Here is a 5,853-nt window from a genome sequence, read left to right as displayed (position 1 = left end):
TTAATATTAATACGTCTAAGATATCCAGTGAGAACTTAATTTAAACTTTTTCGTTTAAAAATCGTCTATATTAAGAGGTCAAAAATCCTGCTTCGTGAGTCGACTCGTTTAATTATGACATTTAACCGGAAAGAGGTTCAAAGTCACATGAATTTAACAGAAATTGTTGCAATAATATTTATCATGTGGAAAAGTTGTTCGGGTAGGTGTTTCCGTAAGAATAGGACTCCAAGATTCATTGTTGGAAACTTTAAGCGTAATCGTTGATATTAATTTATTAGTTATTTCCATAAGAAAAAAAATATAACTGGAAATAAATATTCTCTTTAGACAGAATGCATTAATATTAGCATTTTCAGTAATTAATTGTGGAAAATGCAAAACGGCGTTTAATAAAATAATTCACGCAAGAAGTAATTATGATAGAAAACACAGGTTTTTAATTAAAAATTATAAACTTTTTATTGATTCATAAAGTATACAGAATAGGGTTATGCATGGATAAATGACCTACATGGTTTTGCTGGCACATACGCACTCTACTGTCGAAATTTTCCAGGGCCGTGTATAAATGCGGTTGAATTTCGTTATTACAGCGTTCAATTTCCGCCTGTGTGGTCGTGGTGGTCGCGAGCTTGGTGGGTTATACAAGATTTTAACGAAATAAGTACTCAAAATTAGAGATTATGTAAAACATGTAGAAATATGATGAAAACTTTAGTAGAGCTTTTGGGTAACTCAGGAAAGAGTTTTTATTTCATAACTTCAAAACGGTTTAATATTAAATGACGAAATTTTGAGGTTGACTTACTATTTATATGCTTAATAATCGGTATAATATACAAATCAAAATTTGCTACAGGGGCCAAGAAAATGCGGGATAATGGGGCAAATTTTACAATTTTTTTTGTACACAATTTTTTCTACTTCCTGAACCAAAATTATGAAAATTTATAATATTTCGCGTTAGATTTTCATAGCATGAGCCATTTTCCAGTAAAAGTCATTTCAACAATACATTAATTGCTCAAAAATTCCTACTGCAAAATAAATGTATCAAATTGTGCCATGAGAAAATTACTATTTTTATTTAATTTTTCTTTTGTACTATTATTATCGTTATTGTAGTTGTTATGTAACTGTTACTAAATCAGGGTTTAATATCACAGTTAAGTAGATAGTTTTGTAGTAAATAGTAACATAAATAATTTTGAATAATAAAATGTTATTACTCTTATTATTTTTATTTGAAAATAAAAAAATATTAAAAAAAGACCCATGAACCATAAAATTTTTATTGTAAATGTAGTCTTTCGAATTCGTTCACACCTGCCCGCCGCGGATAGGTAATCAGCGCGGACTCCTCTGTATCTAAACTAGTATAATAATTATTTAGTTTATTCTGTTTATTACAATATCTAAATTCAAATTTCTTAGATTGGAATATTGAGATAATCTAAGCAGCAATTGACATATACATACTTGACACCTCTGTTAAGTGTCATAAACTGTAATTTTCTCAAGGCACAATTTGATACATCTATTTTCAACAGAAATTTTTGAGCACGTAATGAATTATTGAAATGGATTTTACTAGAAAACGGCTCATGCTATTCTATCTAACAAGAGTACCTTTTTATGCAAAATATGATAATTTCATAATTTCGGTTCAGGAAGTAGAAAAAATTGCGTACAAAAAAAATTGTGAAATTTGCCCCATGGTCCCGCATTTTGTTATGCCCCTGTAGCAAATGTTGATTTGTTTATTATACCGATTATTAAGCATATAAATAGTAATACAACCCCAAAATTTCGAGATTTAATATTAAACCGTTTTGAAGTTATGCAATAAAAACTGTTTCCGAAGTTACCTCTTCAACGGGCTGTATCTCCCTTAGGGGCCGCCACTGACAAAAACTCTACTAAGGTTTTCATCATATTTCGACATGCTTTACAGACTCTCCAATTTTGAGTACTTAACACCTCGTATAGCATGTGGCACCGTCTTGTTTAAATCATCATGTCATCTATATCCATATTTTGTAATTTAGGCACAGAAAACTGTATTATTATATCGCAAGTACTATTTACTGTTATTTCCGAACCAGCCGCATTTTCGAAGAAGAAGCCTCTAGCCTAAAGTCCACACCAAACGATGACACGTTGTAGATGCATTTGTTTCTTAACAATAACTTGAGGACTTTCTGAACCCCATAAGGGACAATTTTGTCGATTAATGAAGCCATTAAGATGAAAATAAGCCACATCTCTGAAGATAATTATGTTCGAAAAATCAGCATCCACTTTTTCCATAATCCATTCAACCAACTCTCTTCGATTTGCATAGTTTAGTTATTGAGTCAAATGTACATTGTAAGCATGCAAATCTTTCGTGAAAATACGCTATACGGAGCTACTCGAAATGACGCTGTACGGAGCTACTCGAAATGTCCCATTCTTGACTACAGTGTTGAATGTCCCTGGACTCTCTGCAAGACTCTCACGAACTGTTTTGTGTTGACCTACTTGTTGAAGGACGGTCAGAGTGTTTAAGATCACTAATTGATCCGGTCTCCCTGAATTTTTCACAGTTGATGAAGTTAAATCCTTATTTTGATTATATTTTGTATGAACTGTGGCGTTCATTATTATTATTATTATTATTTTTAAAATATTGCTCAACAAGGAAAATGCGTCGCTCTTTTGTGTAGCGCCCATTTTTAATAACTCTGAACTGTCAGCTGTCTTTTCGTTGGCAACACTTCACAGTACAAATGGCGCAAAAATCAAACCTTGCGTGAATTTTGGGACACCCGATACCGCAATAGGGGGACATATTTATTGTGACCGCACTTATGTAAAGATTATGTAACGACTTAAGTGCTATAATAATGTAGTATCCCACATCTTGCGTACAACTTTTATCTATACCTGTCGAGATTATTGGTCAGAATAACAATAATTGCTATTTTCGTAATTCATATTCTACTACGACATAATGTACAAATCTACTATTAAGAAAAAGGGTCACCTATGACCAAGTTATGTTAAAGGATCCTGATTATTTATCCTAATATAGATCCGTCATCAGATATTGAGAATGAACCTTTCAGTACTGTTTCCAATCTCGTGAGAAATAAGAACAAGCTTTTGATCGCTATGAAAATTGGTGTAGAGAAAATAGATTCAATACAACTAATGAGAAAGGATTATCAGTATATTTCAACGAACTAAGCAGAACACTTAAGCCTTTATCTGTTTGGTACTATTACTCAATGTTAAGATCAGAAATTTGACTCCAGAAAAATGTCAATATCAAGAAATACGTACATTTAATTGCATTCCTGAATAGAAAATCAGAACGTTGCAATCCTAAAATTCTAAACATTATTGGCTTAGTAAGAAAAAGTTACAAAAAAACTTCTAGCAACGTGAGACATAAAGGATTATGTATCTAAGATATCATACCAAAAACCAAAACAAAAGAGTTAATACTGTCTTTTGTAACAGCTGGAAATATTACAGTCTTGAATTTAGTAGAAGGAGTAAGAAAATATTTGAAATTAGGAACTGGTAAATGCATCACGTTGGTATAAATACTGTTTGCAATGTGGCAGAACTGATTGCATGGTTTCTTGAACTGCCAAATCTAAAGCAGTATGCTGAACATTATTTTCGATGATCTTAAAACCTTCCTTCTCCTCAATTGCAGGCGTAGATAAAAAGACATGGTGACTGGAGATTTGATTCTCTCCGATATTTTATCGACTTCCAAAATTTATGTTCCTGAATCGATCTACAGAGTCTGTAGTTGTCATTTTGCTAAGGAGTTTTGAGGTTACAAGGTTGAATTATGGAGCAGTGAATTTGAATGTTTTTTCAGTAACTGACTACTCAAGTCGATTTAAAATTTCGAAAATCGCTTTCTAGAGGAAATGCCTTGATGTTAGGGTTAAAACAGGAGCTAATCAAGAAATTCTGACTTTAGATTCAGATTCAGAGGGTCGAAGTACTAAACACTTTTGCCCATTCAAAAAATAAAAACATGTTTCCGCATTACAGCCTTTACGACAATATTTCATTTTATCAATAGTTTTATAATATGTCTTGTTTTCGATTTCTTACCGAGTAACAGCGTAACATTTTGAAAAATAATTTAGTTATTTCAATCTACCATTATTTTACAATTAACATTGCTTCCTAGTCAATTTAACGACTTACAGAGGGGTATCGCATGCTAAATTATTGTGAGAAGGCAATAGTCTTCCACATAATTATCGTAATTACCCAATTTGCCCAGCGTAGGGTCTTGAGATAGATTCGGTTTCCTTTTTGTTTCGCAGTCACGCTCGCGCAGGGACTGAATCGGGAGCAAGTTCGTCATTGTCGGAAACAATTTAGAAATTTATCGATGTTACTGGAACGAAGTGATTAGGCGAGAAGTGAATAATAGTTTTAGGAGCGGTTAAACAGACCAACGGAAGTCGCTAAAAGGAAGCTGATAATCGTAAAGGAGTAAGTTTTTGATTATCATTTAGACAAAATAGTGGATTCAGAAACAAAGTAGGAATTGGGATAAAAAAATACACAAAATCTATGTACTCGTGTCTCTGGTACAGTACTTTTTTTGTGGTGCTGTGTAATTTGTTTCAATTGCCAAAGATTCTATTATTTCGAATGCTTAACTTAATGAATTTTCATTCCCCAGTTTTCTTCTAATTGTCATTAAAAGTATAGTCATCATGTAATCATGGGAAACACCTTCTGAAATTAAACTTAGCGGTTTTAAAATGCTGGAAAAGATGTAGATTATTGAGCAAGACATCGTCTGTCCTGTTTAAAACTGTACGGAATACATATAAAATTTGATTTTATTTCCAGACGACAATAATAATAACATTCCTGTTACGTACAAACGCCCCGTCAAAGGCCTGCCGAAATATCAGTAAAATATGGATTATGTCGAAACTGAAAGTTGACACCTTATTTATCACCCGCGTCACAGATACGGCCAAATTTTTATCGGTAGGTGTGATTTATATCGTGTGATTTATTGTTGGACGTTTTCGGATCTAAATGAACATACAATTTTGAGGGGATGATTATTCCGACAGGATACCATTAATTTGGCGTCGTACTCAGTTAGTGATACATCAGTGGGTGTGGACCTAAATTCAGATCATTTTTATTTGTTCCTTTACTATTTTTGTGCCATAGATTAAACCTGGAATAAATGTCCCGTTTTGTCGAGAGTTTTATAAAAAGCACTTAATAACTGCGATGAATTCATGTGTTAGTAGTTTGTTAAAAACATACTGTAGTATAACAACCCTAGGTTCGACAAAAAAATAAGTAAACGTAGTTGTGGCCAAAAATATGTGATCGTCATAAGGAATCCCTACGTTCTGTGTATCTATTTTTAATTGACCGGAAGGCACTGGCTACTCACTTTGTAGAGGGGATATATGGTTTAATTATATAAAACAAAAGCAGAATAAATACACCTAACCTTTATTTACATACAATTCAAATTAAACATGTGACAAATAGAAAGAACAACAAAAACATTAACAACCATTAAACATAAAAGGAGAGTGCCAGGCTCACCTAGAGCTCCTGTGGGGAAAGAGCATGGCAGAGAAACCCACGATCGTTGCTCTTACCACCCAAATATAAATACAAAAACAACCACTAACCAAAGGAATAAATTAAGATCCTTTGCTAATGATAAATAAAACTTGACTTATTTAATTTCTCATTAAATGTCATCTCACTCAAGTCTGACATACACACTTCCAAGTAAAACTGAAGAGGTTTTAGTAACAATAATAGCAACAACAACAACAACAACAA

At 32.9% G+C, this 5,853-nt stretch overlaps 1 protein-coding gene across 1 annotated transcript in view; it reads left to right on the top strand.

The window, feature by feature from the left end:
• Positions 1–4,444: 4,444 nt before the first annotated feature.
• LOC108913643 (gonadotropin-releasing hormone II receptor-like) overlaps positions 4,445–5,853 on the top strand; it is a gene marked incomplete at its 3' end in the record, with an annotated part of 157,832 nt that continues 156,423 nt past the window's right edge. Inside the window, exon 1 of the mRNA XM_018719221.1 lies at positions 4,445–4,515. The remainder of the gene's footprint in view (positions 4,516–5,853) is intronic.

This window comes from Anoplophora glabripennis, unplaced genomic scaffold (assembly GCF_000390285.2).
Source record: "Anoplophora glabripennis isolate ALB-LARVAE unplaced genomic scaffold, Agla_2.0 scaffold846, whole genome shotgun sequence".
NCBI lineage: Eukaryota > Metazoa > Arthropoda > Insecta > Coleoptera > Cerambycidae > Anoplophora > Anoplophora glabripennis.
This window is presented reverse-complemented; position numbering and strand designations above follow the sequence as displayed.